The following is an 18,174-nucleotide window of genomic DNA, read 5'->3' as shown; positions in this document are numbered from 1 at the left end:
AATTGAGTTTACTTTTTAAAGGACCAGCGTAATGTATCTCACTGAATTCTATACATATAATTACACGGATCCTTTAAAAAGTAAACGCTATTTATAGATAGATCATAGAATGCATGTGTGTGTGTGTCCAGAGCAGTGAGAAGAAGGGCTGGATGCATTGTAAACATCTGTATGATCCATATGTATGTACATGTGCAGAAAGCAGGGCCGGGGCAAGCCCAGCACAAGCGTCTGGGAAACAGCCAGGAGGTGGAGTCTGAAGCTGACACAGAAGCTATCAACAAAGGAAGCAGATTTACATCTCATCCTTCTTCAGTCCAGCAGTTCAACCGATCAGGGTTTGAAATTAGTTGCTGTTCCCATCAGACAAAGCCAGCAGAATGAAGCCACGACATTATGACTGCTGTGACTACTAGGTCTCATACCTGGCCTCAGGTAAGATGTGGGTTGTGCAAAGATGGTGTACAGACACTTTTGTCCTCCAGTCCCTGAGTAAAGCTAAACATAACTCAGCTGGAGGTCTAGGGCCTAGATTTTTTTTCAAGTTGTTGACTGAAGCTTTTAGATACAGATAGAGAGACACTGTAGTGTTCATTTTTTTAGTCAAATTAAGTTAATTGGGGGTGGGGCAAGACCTTGTACAAACAAGTTGAGGTGACCATAGTGCATCACTTCTAGAATCTGTGCAGAATCTAGAATCTATCTGCTTTAGTTAGTATGAAAATGAATGGAAGAAAAACTCAGAGAGATGAGGACCTGTATATCCTTTAGTAGATTCAGAGTTGAGCCTTTTGAGAACAGATAGTGCTCTAGATTAGTGGAAACTTTATGAAAATCTGAAGTGGGGTGGATTATTTAATCCCTATGTCTCATCCCATTTAGGCTGCAGGCAATATTTCCGACCTCACATGAAGGTAGTTAATGGCAGCAAATCACTATTAACAGAGACCTGCTCCTGGCTCCCAGTAGGGCTTCTGTGTGCCAGTGTGGCAGCAAAGAGGGCTAGTCTACACTAGAAGCGCTACAGTGATTGATTCAGCTGCACCACTGTAGGTCTCCCATCGGCATAATAAAATCACCTCTGTGAGAGGCGGTAGCTATATCGGCAGAAGAAGCTCTCCCGCTGACATAGCGCTGCCCACACCAGCGCTGAGATGTGTGTAACGTACGTCAGTCAGAAAGGTGGCTTATTCACGCCCCTGAGCGACAAAAAGTATACTGACATAACCTGTCGTATAGACAAACCCTACAAGGTGAATATAGCCTGCTTGCTGGCTCTGTGCCATCCCCTACTATAAAGAATATATCAAAGGCATGGCTGAGGGAAGGAGTAGACGTTTTGGAGAGGAGGTGTGACAGAAGTGCCTCTAACACTCCAGTAATCCCTGACTGCTGTAGAACCTTCTTGGGATCCATTTCCACCTGGTCATATTAGCGCAGTGTGGAGATTGCTCTAAATTATATTGGGAGCTATTCATTCCCCAGCAGCTCTGGGGATCTGCCGTGTGCAATGATGATATAAAGCCATATTTGCCCATCAGTTCCTGAGTCCAGTACTAAGCAGAGTTCAGCTGGACCTAAGGAGTAGGGCCTAGACTTTTTTCAGATGACTGAAGCTTTTACATATGGACAGAGAGACATTGCAGTTTTCGTTCCAATTCTTCTTAAACAATTCAAGAATTAATTGCGGGGATGGAAACCAGATTGGCAGATTCATTATGTCCCACCCAACTACATTTTATGGAGCACAATACATTAGAAATGGTTTGTAAAAAAATCAAAGAATTGTATACATATGAAGGTGTACTTTTATATGCATGTGTATGTCAAGGAGTGTGTGTGAATTTTGCATGTGAATTTGTTATAACAAAGATTCACTTCTAGCCCAGCTATTTAATTTTTTAAATAATTTATGTGCTGTTAAAATATTTATTTGCTTGCACAGCTAAATGTATTAAATTGAAATATTTGTATGCTAAGCAGTCATGTGGAATTCTCTCTTTGGTGTTTTATTAATTGTTCCCAGTCACCTTCAAATGCAATAGCTCTGTGTCTGATCATGTTAATGCTTTCTCGAAAGACTGAGCTCCTCACCAAAAAGGTAAGATATGTCTACACGGCCTTGCAGATTGGACTTTGGATCTGTAAATAGCAGTGCGCACCAAAGTGTTGCGTGGTTACTCCCCCGTGTGGATGATGTGGGCGTGAACTGAAGGGTCCCTAGTTCTCACTAACGTAGTCGTGTTTGAACAGGAATCTTTGTATACTAGAAAACTTCAAGTTTGTGCCTGCAGCATCTATATGGGGCAGTTAGAGCCCAGCACTTTGATGTGTGTTGCCGTTCACTTCCCCGGAGTCTGAACTGTGGGACAGTGGTTATACCATTAGGCTGATGTGCAGGAAGTGGGGAGTAATATAGAACTCCCAGTGGTGACACTTAATTTGATCCAGTTACATAGGGCTTATCCCACTTACATAGAACTAAATTCTGAAACCCTTGCATCACACTGAATATCATCTTACTTTACGAGTAGCCCCTCTGAGTTCAATAGGACTACTCATGGAGTAAGGTGCTACTTATTGCAGTAAAAGTGTCAAAATCAGATTTACAAAGTGACTTGAACATAATTCTTTTAGAACTTTCAGAAATGGAACATCCCGACTGGCTTGATTCCCTTCAGTCCTACCCATGAACTTTTATCATATGTCATAGGGAATATATGCACCCACTGGCAAGTACAGAATGCTCAAAATACAGTGGAAACATTACAGGCCAGATCCTGATGGTAAAGCTACTGCTTGTGTGAATCAAGGTACCTCAATTCACCTCAATGGGGTTATGCCAATTCACACAAGTAGAGGATCTGCATTTCTGTTGCACAAGAGGTTCAAGCCACTGAGTGGCCACAAGTGTGGGATTCTGCAACCTGTGCCATGGCTCTGTCCAATACACTTGGCAACACTGTCAGATGAGTCAAAGGATTCATGAGTCTTGGTCAGTCACTGAACAAGCAGCCCCAAATCTGTGGCTGGAAAGGGGCCTGAAGAAGGCCATGGACACAGTGTGTGACCATAGGTTTTAATAAAGATTGCAGTCTGGCTGCATGGCAGGTGGATTCTGTCCCACCCTCACCCTGCTAAAGACTTGATCCTGCAAAGTACTTGAGAAAAATGCCTAACTTCAAGCATGTAATTAGTTACATTGAAATCAATGGGACAATTTATGTGCTAACTGTGAAGTTGTTATAAAGTTCCTGGTCCTCCATAGTTACCAGAGAGGACCAGGAAGTATTGCAGAGAAGAGCTTAATAAACAGCTAAACTTACTGGTTAGGGAGTTCTCTAGTTGCTGGTTAAAGAATGGCTAGTTGTGTTTCTTTCCTCACACTATACTAAAGTGGTTGGGTGGATTATAGCCAAATCCTCAGAGTCTTGCAGGATTAAGCCATAAATTCCTTGTGAAAAGATCTTTTTTCTTGAATACTGCATGAGAGATCAAGATTTGGTCCATTCAAGTGTTCCCGATGCACCTCAGTGCATTTTGACATGAAGCAATTAAGAAATAGTCACTCGGAAATTTTCTTTTAAATGGTGGGACAATTTCATCTTTGGTGTCATGCTAATTAAGTCAATGGAGCTACCCCAGGGATGAATTTTCCTGGTATACATTTAATCTAAAAAATGTAGTTTCCTACATCTAATCCTTTAAACAGCCTCTTTCATTTCTTGTGGTCAGAAAATGGGAGCTGGCATCACTGACATCATAAGATTTTCTGCTAACTGAAAGTCCGGAAATTTCACCTCACTTCGAATTTGCTATGCAATAATCACAAAGTGCCATTTTGTTTATTAACCAGATGTTGACATTTGATTGCAATCTAGAAGTGACCTTGCACTCCAATCATAACAATCATTAGCAGATTAGATTCAGTTTAAGTAACATAACTTCCTGTGTTGAAAGCAGGTGCAGTGCTCTGCAGTTGCCAAGCTCAGCACCCTCTGCCAAAATCAAGCAGAGGGTTGTACCAATGTAACAGTGTAAGTTGAGCTATGGAACCCCCAGGTCATGTTCTCAATTAAAACAGAGAGATTTTAATAGGGGCTACAAGCAGTGTTTCAATTCCCTTTTCAAATTTCACTCTGGAGCTAGTTAGCAGCTAATATTTACTTCAAAAACTAAGCATTGGATATTATTAGGTTTCAGAATCTTATATCCCTTATGCTATTCTTACCTATGAAGCAACCAATGAGTAAACAGAGCTACAGAAAAGCAACTTTTATTTGCAGCTTCAAAATAATGCAGAATTACACTGATAGTAAAACTCACTTGTTTTATGAACTATCTAAGTTACTGAGTTTAACGGGCAAAACAAAAACGTAGAATGACTTTTTCTGCAAATTTAAATTATTAGTGAGTTAGTAGATTCAAATGAAAGCAATTAGGTCAGTTTGGATCTACTTGAATTATTTGCTTTGAACAGTTTATTTAGTGACTATATTTTTTTTATTCATGATTTATATTGCGGTAGCTAGATAGATGACTGAAAATGTTAACATTATGGCAAATAATGCACTTACCAAAATGGGCTGGCCCCTGAGTAAACACAAAGAAGACACAACCTCTGCATCAAAGAAATATTAGATCTTTCTGATTACTGTTTGCACCCAGATAGATTATAGCTAAGTGCCTAAGTTACTTGGGAGCCTACATTTCCTTTTCAGAAGTGACTTAGTCACTTAGGGCCAGATTTTAAAGGTATTTAGGTTGCCTAAAAATGTAAATAGGCATCTAGTAGGCTTTTCAAAAGGGCCTAAACACCTTGGAGCTTTTAATAATTCCACTAGACATCTACCTACATCCTTGGGCACCTAAATACCTTTAGGGGTTTAGGAGCATATGCCACTTAAGTGCTTCAGTCACTTATGAAAATGAGTCTTAGGTGCTCTTTGACATCTTACCTCATGATATTTCCTACATGATATTTCCTGTTTGAATAATGCTAAAATATATAAATGGATTAGTCACTAACCTATTTATATATTTTAGCATTATTCAGTGCATATATTTATGGCTAAATGACCTGCATGTGATTCATTGTTAATGTCTAAGGTTGTATTTTTCATTATTTGCAAACATTCATGCAACCATGAGTGTTCAGGAAAATAGTACTGAGTCCCAGAAGTTTCATCACTTTGTATGGAAGTGTAATATTTGCCATAATGTTGAAAGATATCAGTCATCTATATAACTAAGGGGTAGAAAATACACCCAATCTCAGACTACCAATAGCAGCAGTGGACAACACATAGTTTGAAAATTATTTGTCCAAACTATTCAGACAATACTTAATAATGCATTAGTAGAAATTTGATACAATTTGGAAAACAAATAAAAAGTGTTTTAGTATGGATGAATATTTTTTTGTTATACTATTACTAACACTATTCATTCAGCTCTAATTTTTGCATATAGACTTCACAGGCACTATTTATTTATGTGCTCATCAGTGTGAATAGGAATTGTGCAATCTAGTCTTTTGTGAACAATTTCCCCCACAATTTACCTATATTTTTTCCAGATTTACACTAGAATAGGCTATGGAATTGGTCATTTTTCTGCCATTTCCATGAAACCAACACTGTTTACATGAAAGGGTAAGTTTAGATGAATTTCCCATTTTGAAAAAACAAATGAAAAAAAAGTTTTGGAATTTTCAAAATGTCCATTTTGACATTTTCAAGAATAAAAGTTCCTTTTTTAACTTTCAAAACAACTTTTCATTAAGAAATGTAAATTAATTTATAGTTAAAATGTCAAAAAATAAAAGATCAGAGTTGAAATGAAACATTTAAAAATATCAAAGTAAAACATTGTGATGAATCCATTTTTAAACAAATTTGTTTGATATGTTGATGTTTTATCCCACTTCAGAACAGGAAGATCTTTTGGAATCTCAAAAGTTCTTAACATGGTAAAACTGTTTTTTGCCCAGATTTAGTAGGCCACTAACATTACTGAATACTAATACAAGCAGAGAGATGTTCTGATTCTTTCCCTACCCTAGAGTATGTTTCTAACACCTCTCTCTTACTGCTGCTTATGGAAAAAGTGAAAAGAATTCTCTTAAACTATTTATTCCCTGGGGAAAAATAATCAAGTGAAAGCACCTGTGGAAAGCAAATAAAGAGCAGAGGAAATATAGGTGGTAAAAACCCAAGTCGCAGCTGTGGCTTGTAGTCACTGAAGTGTGCCCACTGTGTAATGGCACATTAGGTGGGCATTGATCTCCACTAGTTTATGAGGTCTGATACAGAATTGAACCATTTTCTGCTGAAACCCAGGGAGCAGAAAATGCTACTTCTAACCTAATCCATTTTCGAATTATCATCCAATTGTGACGGATGACCTCACTGCAAATCAGTTTACCTAACTGCTAGCACTCAATAAGGGAAGAGAAATCAATCTTTATTTTCTTTTGCATTCCTCTAGCTTTCTTATTTTTTTAAATTCCTCATGATGTCCTTAATAACCTTCTATTCCACTCCAATTGGGAAGATAAGGTTGATAAAAAAGCTATTCCTGCTTAATTGTCTGTATCTATGAAAGGTAGGAAGGATAATGTGAAATCTACCCTATGTTTTGCTAAAGCTCAGTTAAAAGGAACAAAATACATATGCATTGTTTATTATTATTAAACATTTATATTGCAGTAGCATGCAGGGAACATAAGAATGGTCACACGGGGTCAGACCAAAGGTCCATCTAGCAAAGTCTCCTGTCTTCCAACAGTGGCCAATACCAGGTGTCCCAGAGGGAATGAACAGAAAAGGTAATCGTCAAGTGATCCATCCCCTGTCGCACATTCCCAGTTTCTGGCAAACAGAGGCTAGGGACACTATCCCTGCCCATCCTGGCTAATAGCCATTGATGGAACCATCCTCCACTTATCTAGTTCTTTTTTTAAGAGACCACTTCCAGGTTGGGGACCCTTTGTGCTGGCCATTATACAAGCACAAAATAAATACCAGTCCTTCCCCCAAAGAGCTGGCAATCAAAAAGACAAGACATAACAAGTAGCTCAGACAACTGATTGGTGAAACTAGCTGTGTGCACAATTCTTATAGCTAATCAGTAGCAGCAATCACAACTTGCCACCTGACTAGCCATTTTCAGATGACATTTATTATATATGTGGATCTCCATGTTGCAAATTGGCTATGAACATTTTACCCAGAGATCATGAAGATTAGATGGTGAATGCTTCATTCTAAACACACATCACTACATTATACATATTAATAAGGGGACAGACTCAAAAGCGCAGACATCCAAATACACCCTAACTTTAAGGAAGTTCAGACCCAGATAAAATCATAGCATGGGTCTTTACTTAAGTCAAACCAGTCTCCTACATTTGAATCCCTCCTAAATTCTGCATCCAGCTTTTGAGTCTTGTTCATGAGCATGATGAAATGTTTATACATAATCTATATTTACATTAGTATGGAAATGCAGAGTCAAGTTCCATATAAATCATTTTCACAGCACCAAAGAAATACATCCCAGTTGTTCATTGCTTTATAATGTAGGACAAACTGAGAAATGGTAGTAAGATGAGAAAATAAAATGAAATGAAGAAAAGGAAAGGAAAGAAGCCACTCAGTAAAGTGGAGCAGTGAAAAAAGTCACTCAGAGCTGCCCAGACTCATCTTGGAATATGTATGTTAACTGAAAAGATCTAAGGAACTACTGACCAGATCTTGCACTGGTCTAAAAGAGGAAGAGATGAGCATATGATCAAGGGAAAGCTATGCAACTGAGCAAGTGATGGCTCAATTTTTGTTTTCCTACTTATAAGTGTCCTCTTCTAATCACTCTCTTTCATTGAATACCAGTCTCTTGTTTCTGACTGTGCATCTTTGCAGCCACTACTGGTCACTTTTAAAAAACAAGGGAACTTTGTGGATTGTGGTTTTAAGTGTCTATCCTAGCACCTCCCTAAAGTTTTGACAGGTACAACACACTGCTCTGTGTACAGGCCAGGGAATATAGTTCAGGTACATCTCTGAGATTCTCTCTTGAAGTGAATTGGAATTATCAATAAACTTCAAACAGATTGATTGAGATGTCCTTGCTTCTGGTTGGGCTAAAAATACCTCAAAAACAGCCTTTTCTCACAGGCTTTTAGCACTTCTATCCAGGTTCCAACTCATAACCAGGAAGTACAGAGATAAGAATTAACATAATAGGGAAATAAACTTAAGTGAACTTCTTCTGAACCTCATTGTAAAGGGTTCAGCTGGAGATTGGCACACAAGCCTGAGTCCTTTCTTATTTTATCCAGATTGATTTCCCAGTCTCTGTTGCATCATTATTTATATGTTAATACTGCTCTGAGACTTGCATTGTGAATATGTGGGGCTTGTGGAGGGTGTCCTGGGGTAAAATGTTTCATGAGAATGTTAAGGAAATATGATAAGGTGTAGTTTGTTTTCTTAAGAGTTCCTTAACCAGTTTCAGTATCCAACTCAGATTCCATAACATTTGGACCCCCACTGAAAAAAATGGCAAGTGTCAGAGGAACTGAAATGCACTTGATGACCTTAGAACAATTTTTAATTTTCTTAAGTATTGCTTTGAAGCACTACAAGTCTTTGAAGTGGCATTAGACTATTATTCTATGATGTTTGGGGGATAACCTCCATTCTTTATCTACCTAAGCAGGGGTCCTCCTTCAATGAGCCACTTAGTATTTTAAAAAGCTAATTGAATTTAGTCATTATGAAAGGTGCCAGATTAAGAGCCCTGGAGACCAAATTCATTTGTTTATCCAAAATGTGGTCAGTGTCACTGGAATCTTCCCATCCCACTCCAATGAGTGCTTCAACTCCAATCCGAAGAAACACTCTTTAGAAGTGAAAGAGTTCAGTGCCCATGTACATTCAAAGACTCCCCATTAGGACCACCAAAAAGATTTCTAACTGATGTGGATGGATATGGGATGAGTCCACTAATTCATTTCATATAGATCACAATATACAGAATATAATTGCTTTCAGACATGACTGACCTGGGCTGTATTTGAGATGATGATCTCGAGGTTAAAGGCTCTATATCCTATTACCAATCCCCTTCCCTTCCATATCTCTGAGTTAAGGAGAAAACATCTCCAGAAACAAAATTCTGCCCCAGCCACCTATTAACTAAACAGACAGAGAGGAGCCTAGAGCACTGAAGCACAGTTGAGAAAAGCAGAAAAGGTGAAAGAGAGGAGTGAGAGAGGTCAGAAACATGTGTAAAAAGGGAACTGATACCTCTAGGAAGTGGGGGAACATTTAACTACTGACCAAAATCCCTTTCTTTATGGGTGTGGATCAGCAGCAATTCCACAGTGCTATTAGTGTTGTTATATTAAAAATGAAGGCACAGAAAAGGAAGGGTCATGAAAAACATAGAAAAAAAACAAATGGCAAAATGGTGGCGAGAGGGAAGAAATTGACAATTGTACATTAAAAACATATATATGGGTATCCTGTGTAATTACTCCTTTTTGTCATTTTTATGGATTTAGGCAGCTTGCAGACCTTGAGTCTTAATTGTTCTTCTAAGTCCAGGAATTGATTTCTTAAAAGTTGTCAACCGTGTAACCAGATGAAGTAATTCCCCTCTGAGAGTAGCCAGGAGAGGGGCTGAAGTGGGGGCAGTAGAGATTGTAAATTTGTAACAGGACTAGTGAGATCTCAGAAAAGTGGGTCACTGACATTTCAATGGAAGAAAACTTTTCAGTTGCCAGCATTTGGTTCCTTCTCAGTCAGGCTCCAGACTAGGATATGGCACTGAGAGAACAATTGTTGCTATGGTGGATAAACTCTTCCTACCCACCGACAAAGAAAATGCAACCATGCTAATCAAGATGGACCTCATTGCGGCATTTGGTAAATTTAAAAATACTGCTCTCCTGACTCTAAGAAGCTACATGTGTAGATGGAAATGACCTGAAATGGCCCTTTCCTCTTTGACCAAACTCAGAGCCCTCCAAAACATCTTCTTGCGACTAAGACAGAGTATGAGAAATCTTAGCCCCAAAAGGAAAAAAAAGGAATGACTCCTCCCCTGAACAACTGAAGCATCACTATTATCAGAGGGTACAATTCAACAAGCCTGATTTTCAGTTGCAATATGGCCACCCTACATTGATCTGGGTTGTGGGCCCTGAAAGTGCATGTAATTTACATTAACCAGAGCAGTGTAAAGCTGCTTTCGTAAATGAAAATGAAAATTTCAGTGTAAATGAAAATTAGTCCCTTTACTCATTCCTATTGAAAGACATTACCATTGGAGTCAATTAGACGTTTTCTTTAGTAAGGACTTCCACACTAAGGCTATGTCTACACTTAAAATGCTACAGCAGCACAGCTGCAGCATTTCAGTGGAGACAATCACTACAGCAACAGGAATGGTTCTCCCATCTCCTACCACCTCCCCGAGAGGTGGTAGTTAAGTTGACAGACAAATTCTTCCATTGACAGCGCTGTCTACAGCAGGGTTGGGTTGGCTTAACTACATCTATCAGGGATTTGGATTTTTCAAACTTTTGAGGGAGATAGCGGGGTTGACCTAACTTTTCAGTGTAGAGCAGGGCTAACCCCATATTGTCTGAAGGTTTTCAGAATGCATAGAGGTAGTTACAAAGTGCTGAAAAATTATGGCAATGATTCCATTCTCACCAAAAATCACCTTGCTGGTTATGGCTATGGGCTGGTTTACATGGAAAAGTTCAGTGGACCTAACTTTGTCACTCAAGGGTATGAAAAATTCACACCCCAGAGTGATGTAATTAAGCCAACCTAACCCCTGGTGTAGACACCGGTAGGTCATCAGAAGGATTCTTCCATTGACCTAGCTACCACCTTTCACGGAGGTAGACTAACCCAGTGATAGCATGTAAAGCAAATTTTGATAGCCTATTTATTACAGTAAGTGCACTGCAGTAGCATTTTAAGTGTAGACATAGCCTCTGTAACCATATCACAATTAATCATTCAATGGCTTTGAACTGGCACCATCCCAGATAGGCTCAGTTTTTTCTACAAAGCATATGTACTGTTGATTTTACATCATGTTTCAGGGCTGTAAGCACCACATGCAGCTTTACAGGGCAGTGTACCAACTGCAGAATTACAATCCTATTTTGAAAAATAATGGTATTAAGAGAGTTTAAAAGAAATGAGGTGGTCATCACTGAAGTGCAGCAGTTATGAGTTAAGAATAAAGTTCTTAGAATTCTATTAATCATCTGAGTAGCTGGAGGATGGGGAAAGGTTCTTTGTGGGTACACACACAAATATTATATATATATTATAAAGGTACACACACAACTATAGGAATACCTCAGAATACGTATCAATGACAAAGTATCTGCTATGCTGCTGGTGTGACTGTCATTTTAATAGGCTTGCCAGCCTGTGGGGGTTACAATATGTAGGAAACTCAATTCCCACAAGTACAATACGATAATTACAACTGGTCTTTTGCACATCTGAGAATGACTCTACAGCAGTACAAGTGCTGATCATCTGGCCTTCTGCCATTTTTTGCCATGAGCATGGATCTTCTATAATGAAATTGTGGCTGGATAAAATAGTTAGCAGATATTAATATATAGTCCTACTAGATAGACTGGATAATAATATATCTCAGTATCAGAGATGGCCCAAGTCACAAAGTTTGGGTCTGAATAAAATGGAAATTCCAAGCTTTAAGGAGGGCTCTTTCTTTCTTTCTTTCTTTGGGATCCACTAAAGGCAAAAAACATCTGCATACAGGCCCTGTGCTTCTGTACTACCACTCAATGCACATGTGCACCAGGTAAGCTGTGGATCCTTGATGGCACAGCTAGTTCATGAGGCATGGTGGTAGTACTTCCCTCAAGTGCTCTCCCCCTGTGGAATGACATTTTGGAAGAAGGGGTTCCACAGCACAGAAGGGGAACCTGCATGAGTTATTTCAGGACTCAGTTTGCACAGTTACTTATGCTGCTTCGCGTTGGTGCTTTGGAGGGGGAACTAGAATGCCATGGGAATATGGCATCACCCCAGGGATCTCCACAGAACCTCATCTCTTGTGGCTTACCAAGGCAAACAGGAACACAAGAAAGAGGTAGCTCTCCCAACTTCCATGCCTTCCCAGACTTCTTAGAGCAAAGGAGCCTATCGTGAGCATTTAAAGCAAAGTTTAAGATCCTATTTATTACAGTAAGTGTCTAGGTAAATCTAGGAAAGGACTTGACAGTACAATATCAAATCTTTCCAGAGGATTGCTGCTTCAGCTTAACACATGGCATTTAAGCAGCATTCAGTTAACTTGACACTCATCATTATTGTTTTATTATTTTTAATGCTATTGTACAACAACTGCTCTTTAATCTTTCTTTTATTGCCCAGGTATATATTTAAGGGTCATGGTGACTACTGCACAGGCTCACATCAGATCTCAGGGTGATGACGGAAACTCTAATAAATTTGAAACCATTTTCAATTAGTGCACAGGAAATTTACTTTGTGAACCATGACTTGTTTTATTAGTGCCCTGGGGGGCAATTTAGATTGGAAAAAATCAGGAGATTATTATTTACCAGAAAGAAAAGGTAGATACTTAGCCTTCATCGATAGTGGTAGAATATAGTTATGAAAACTGGACTACAATATTAAGGAATATCTAAAAATATTTGTCTTTAAACTTTGGGGTCAGCCATAGTTTCACAGTAATGGAAATGACAGTCTTCTAAAGTTTGTTGCTAACTTACATATGCTCCACTTGTTAAAAGACCCTTTCTTCTCTTTTGAAATTAACCCAACATCAAGCCTTTTCTGGGTATTTTAAATGGTTACAATTAAGGATAAGTTTTTTCCACCAAATGCATCCGATGAAGTGAGCTGTAGCTCACGAAAGCTTATGCTCTAATAAATTTGTTAGTCTCTAAGGTGCCACAAGTACTCCTTTTCTAATTAAGGATATGAGAACAGGTACTCAGAAAATCAGGAACCCCTATGAACTGTCCTGTACTTCTAGAGCCAAACTACATTTACATTTTCCTTAGGGTTTTGACACATACAGGTAATATTAGCATTTTCCCTCTCTGCTGCTTTCCAGCTGTTATTAGAAGACCAAATGTGACCGGAGATCAACCAGGTATTCAAAATTCCAGTGTGTTTTGCAGATTCAAGTCATATGGATTCTTCTCTGAACAGATCTCAAACCACAATTGAGATTCACTCATCTCGATTCACAGGGTAATAATAGGGCAGCACTTAAGCCAAGGGGCTTGGGGCTGGGATGCAGAGCTGCAGTGCCCAATGGGGAACTCAAGGAGAAACTGTACCTGATGCACATTCTCTTTTGAAGACCCCACACTGAGCAGGCTATAGCATCCTTTAACACTCACCTTTAAGGCTACACAGCCTGTCCCCCGAGTTGCAGCCAGCTCAATGTGGAGGGAGAGTACGTGGCCAGGCCTCCTCTCACATCCAGGGCACACCAAAGGAGCAGGCTCTGCACACCCTCAAACACAGGGACTCCAAGTGTAAGATGCCACTGAATCGGCTATGCAAGTGTTTAGTGGAAGAGGCTGTACATGCTAATCCTCCCCACCTTTGTACTACTGAATAAAAGCCTCTCTCGGTCTGCCTGTAATATTTCAATACTCCTATAATCATAACCATTTCAGTGTCTTTCACAGTCCAGCAAGCTCCTTCCAATAGTGCCAAGCTCAGTTAGCTTATGCAGCTCTGATCTATGGCTTAAATGCTAAGGGCTAGATTGTCACAGCTCTTCCTTGGCCATGCAGAGGAGTGAGAATTCTGCCTTTCTTTCTTCCCTGCCTGGCCTTGCTCAGACTGAAAGTCCAGCTGTGGGGATAAAAGCAAGAGTAGCTAGCTGGGTGTATAGTGAGGCCTAAACCACCCCATGAAAGAGTAAAGTTAGAGTCTAGCCCTAAAAGACAGACTCTGATCTCAGTTTCATCAGTGTTAAACTGGTGTAATGCCATTGGACTAACAACATGGACTTACTCCAGATTCACACTCATGATTTAGCCCTAAAATTCTAAACATTTCTCGTGAGAAAATCATCCTAAAATTGTAAGCAATTCTCAAAGATAATTCCAATTATCCTTAAATGCTAAATCTTGCTGTATTTACTTAAGCAAATATAGCCATTGAAATCAAGCAGTGGATCAGGATCTGGGCATAAATGGTCATTTTAAAAACTTTGGTGCCAAATGATTTGCTTACTTACAGCAACAAGTAAAAATCTTGGCATTAGATTCCTAATAAAGATGGTGGAAACTGCTTAGATATGCCAACCTGTATTCTTTTGGCTCACCTGAAGACAATGAAAACTGGAGCATGCAAAACTGGGATCCTCGTGCCTTGAACAATGATTGTGAAGTCTTGATAGCGTGGGGCGTATTTTTAAAAGGCCACTTTTTGCATGTGAAATTTGCTCCTCTGAAATTTGTGCCTGGTAAATGAATTGCAGATGCAAAATCAGAGAACTTCACAGTTCAAAACTGTGGGATGCAAATTTTGCAGGTGCAATTGGCTCCGGCAAAAAAAAAAAAAAAAAAAGACCAGCATTATGAAAATGTGGCTCTCTATGTTTCTGCATCAGACCCTGACCAAATCAATATGTGAGTTTAAATTGCTTTATAGCTGAAATCTGAATAGGAAATTAATTAACATTTAATTCTTTTCCATGACTTTCAAAATGTTAGCCTATATGTTTAAACAATATCATAACTCTGTCAGAATTCTTCACTACTTCATGTCAACCACTGTCAAAATAATTAATTTTAAATAATAATTTAAAGAAATTCTTACCTTACACTGCCATAAGTGCGTAATGGTTAAGGCAATGTATCCTATCCGGCTGGTATCACTTTCAGCTCCCCTAAGAGAAGAGAATTTCATATTGGTTTCATAATCATTACCTAATTTATAGGTACAACAAATGGGTTGATCTACATTATTATTTTTTTAAATAATTTAATCAGGTACCATGTTATTGTTTGAAAGTGTTCAAAACCTTGTCTTTATTTGATATAATAGGAGAGTATTTCAAATTTAGCATTGTTTGAGAATGCCTATTGCAACAGACTCTGATGAAATAGAATCATGCTGTCACTGTACAAAACATCAGCCTTTTATGCTACAGCTAAATGAAGTCTTGATTTGCAACTGCAGTTTGTCAGGACTGTCTCAGTAATAGAAGGAAACCCATAATGCATCACTTTATATTGGAAAGAAGAAAAAAATGCCTTATGAATAGAAGCCTGGACAAAAGACACTGAACCAAATTCATCCCACTTCACTGAAAGATGACATCATGGTTTCATTCTGCCCTATTCCCTGAATCTGCCACAACAGAAGAGTGGGGGGAATATTTATTTTTTGTACAGTGAACGAGCAGATTTATGGTAGTATGTGAATAATATTGATGCACAGCACAGGTGAGACTATTGCATGTATAAGTGTAAGGTAAAATATAATGATCAGGACAAAGCATGCAGGGGAACCTGATCCTTTATTAGCATGAGTGCTGTTCTGTGGATGCCAAGTTATTTTTGCCTAGTAGCTTCATTAAGGTTTAAGAGGGAAACATGTAGCTAAGCACCTCGTTAGTATGTGGATGATCGTGCTGAAGCCTGTGTCTCCTCAGACAAATCCATTCTCCGCTCCTTTCTTTTCTTGCACCTTTGCAAGAAAGGAGGCAGGTGCAGGATACTTGAGCTTTTCTGCTGTCCATTGATGAGAACTTTGCCTAGCAATTAACCTCACAGGCACCCACGTTTAGCTGCCTCTCATGCTTGCACCAGAATGCAACAAACCATGCACTCTCTGTTGCACATCATGCAAGGCCATGAAGGATCAAGGGCAAACTAGAACTAAAGGAGATTGCTCTAGAGTCAGTTAACAGAAAACATATTAGTAAAGTTATTTGGATCACTATTGTTATATGAGTTAATACTATTTGTATTATAGTAACATCTAGAGGCCTCAGCTGAAACTGAGGCCCTGTTGCGCTCGGCACTATACAAACTATAGGAAGAGGAAATCCTCACCCAATGTTTTTGTGATATTTCCATTGGAAAATTATGTAATGCCTTGCATAGCATATGTGAAGGTAGCAAAGAAAGAAAGTGATTACTTATTTGGATGATGTATAGCATGCTATACTGAAAACTGAGTAGTTCAATGTTGATAAAGGTGACTGATACAAGGGAACCACACTAAATGAATTTCTGTGCTGACAAAGGGACAAATGGGATCAAAAGAATAAGGAAACCTGGTGGAAATACATTACTATAAGCCTGCTCAACAGGATTTCAACTGACAATTTTAATAATCTTTCAGACAAAAGTTCAGGCATCAGCTAGCCCATATCAACTGCCATGAAAGCAGTCAACATGCAAAATTAAATAACAACAAAAAAGCTACAAATATATCAAAAATACCAAAGTTACTCTTGTGTAAACTGGATTGACAATTATTTACAATGAAATAACTGAACTTTTCTGCCAGAAGGAAAAACAAAGTTCATGATGGTATTTCTCTACCATACAATATTTGCAGTCTGTTCCAATCACCACATGGGCTCTGGAGATTCGTAGATTCCAAACCAGGACGTACGACTGTGATTATCTAGTCTGACTTCCTGTGTAAAACTGGCCTTGAGTGTATATCTTTTAGAAAAAAATTCCAATCTTAATTTTAAAATGATCAGTGACAGATAATCCACCACGACTCTTGTTCCAATGGTTAATTACTCTCATCATTAAAAAGGTACACCTTATTTCCAGTCTGAGTGTATCTAGCTTCAACTTCCAGCCATTTGATCATATTATACCTTTGTCTGCTAGATTGCAGAGTCCATTATTAAATATTTGTTTACCACATATATACATATGTTGGCAATAGAGGGCAGAACTGATAGGGGGCTGGGCAGATGAGAGGGTTGAGGGCAAAATCCATGGGGGATTGGGCAAATGAGAGGTCTAGAGTGCAAAACTGAGGGGGGCTGGGCAGACAGGCATCTAATTCCTTCACCCCTCACTCTACTTCATCTTCCCAGTCTGGGGATCAAATTTAGAACTCCATCACTTTGGGGGAAGGCCCTCCTTCAAAGTTCACTCAAGTCCACGGGAGTCTTTCCAGACACTTCAGTAGGCTTAGAATCAAGACCACTACAATAACTCCAGGAAAGCCTGTGGATTAACTCTAGATTTGAGGAGGCTGAGATGAGTCATATTAAGAACAAACGGGGCCAGAATTGCTCTTAGGTTATTGCTGTTTGAAAATATTTTTTGTGTTCTGCTCTATTTTATCATGCCTTAATCTTCTACTAGCAAAACTGATTGAAAAGATAACCAACCCTGTCCCACTATCAAACAGGTTCAACACTCAGAGCCCCACTGAGTATAGGTAAATCACTGACAATAGCTTGTTAACCTTCCCATTTGATTGTCTTCTCTTATGATTTCCTAAACAAAAGTTGATGCAAGGACAATCTTGCCTTGACTTAAACCTCAAATCTATTTATTTCCCATAATGTGTCTGCTAAAACTTATTAAACAATTTACTTAAGCAAAGAACAGCTGAAGAAACCATTTTTCTTAATCATATTAAAAGTAGAGAGATATTAAAAGCATCACCTTTTGTCAGGCTTCTGTTAAAGTTCTATCAGCACTTGTACAAGATAAAATATCAGCTGTATTTCCAGAGTTTTTTAATTTTAGACGAAATATTCTCCAGACTAAAATTTCAGATTGAAATTTTTAGCTAAAGAGAAATTGTGTGTCTTTAATCGCAGAGGGAGTGGGGGAGGGAGCCATCATTTATATTTGGGTCATGAAAATGTGAAAAATAAAAATATACCTGGGTCAAGGGTTCTTTCTTTTTTTTATTTAAAAAGACTCTTTACTTTGGGTACCTCAATTTTTGGAAGTCCAATTTGAGGCACTCTGAAGGGTCCTGACTTTCAGAAACTCCTGAGCATGATCTGAAAATCAGACTTCTTTAAGGTATCTCAGTTGGGCACCAAAAGTTGGGGTGCCTAAAATCATTGGTGACTTTGGAAAATCTTGATACAGGCTCCTAAATTTATTTCCTTTATTTT

At 38.8% G+C, this 18,174-nt stretch overlaps 1 protein-coding gene across 1 annotated transcript in view; it reads right to left on the bottom strand.

The window, feature by feature from the left end:
* SEMA3A (semaphorin 3A) overlaps positions 1 to 14,945 on the bottom strand; it is a 291,534-nt gene extending 276,589 nt beyond the window's left edge. The window contains 1 exon segment of the mRNA XM_043497991.1: positions 14,880 to 14,945. The gene's annotated coding sequence lies outside the window, so the exon portion shown is untranslated.
* Between the last annotated feature and the right edge of the window lie 3,229 nt (positions 14,946 to 18,174).

Source organism: Dermochelys coriacea, chromosome 1 (assembly GCF_009764565.3).
Source record: "Dermochelys coriacea isolate rDerCor1 chromosome 1, rDerCor1.pri.v4, whole genome shotgun sequence".
Taxonomy (NCBI): domain Eukaryota; kingdom Metazoa; phylum Chordata; order Testudines; family Dermochelyidae; genus Dermochelys; species Dermochelys coriacea.
Note: the sequence above shows the minus strand (reverse complement) of the source record. Positions and strands in the feature narration are given on the sequence as shown.